An 893-nucleotide genomic window follows, 5' to 3' on the forward strand; every position below is an offset into this window, starting at 1 on the left:
CCTTTCCCTTCCCCTCCCCACAACAGACACCCTGTGAGGTGGGTGGGGCTGAGAGAACTCTGACACAAACTGCTCTTTTTCAAGGACAGCTGTGCCAGAGCTTGTCACTGACCCAAGGTCACATCAGCAGGTGCAAGTGGAGGAGTGGGGAATCAAACCCGGTTCTCCCAGATTAGAGTCCGCACACTTAACCACTACACCAAACTGGCTCTGTCATGTATGGTCATGTATTGAGAAATTTGGTGGTGTCTGCAAGGTTGTGGATTGCAAGCCATTGGAGGTAAAAGACAACACTGTCTATTGAACTCTGGCAGAGGAAATGTTGGCTGCAGTATATAAGCATTTAAGGGAAGGAAGGGGTATTATTTGTGCCAAGATGATCTGCATTCATAGAGTGCTGGGATAAAATTAAACCCAAAGAGTAGACCAAACCTGTAATTCTCAGCCGTTTATGAAGTAATGGTTTAGAGTGGTCATGCAGTTAGAAGATTAGAATTAGATGTAGGTTTTGTATGAAGAAGGGGAGGCATTATATTAATCATATAATTTGATACTGTTTAATCTTCATACCTGTGTTTTGTGTGTAGAGAATCGCTACCTCAGGATTGTTTGAACAAAGTTTGAGTCCAGTGGCACCTTTAAGATCAACAAGGTTTAATTCCAGGTATAAACCTCCGTGTGCAGCTGGCACACCCCCTAGTGGAGTTCCATGGGCATGCACACGAAAGCTTATACCCAGAATAAAACTTTGTTGGTCTTAAAGGTGCCACTGGACTCAAACTATTCTCTGTTGCTTCGCACCAACATGGCTACCCACGTGAATCTATCAGGATTATTTGTTTATGTCACTTTTGTCTTTTTGTCTTTTGCAAACTATTCTTATTCAATAAATT

The sequence above is a fragment of the Gekko japonicus genome, unplaced genomic scaffold (genome assembly GCF_001447785.1).
Source record: "Gekko japonicus isolate JY-2015 unplaced genomic scaffold, Gekko_japonicus_V1.1 scaffold2278, whole genome shotgun sequence".
NCBI lineage: Eukaryota > Metazoa > Chordata > Lepidosauria > Squamata > Gekkonidae > Gekko > Gekko japonicus.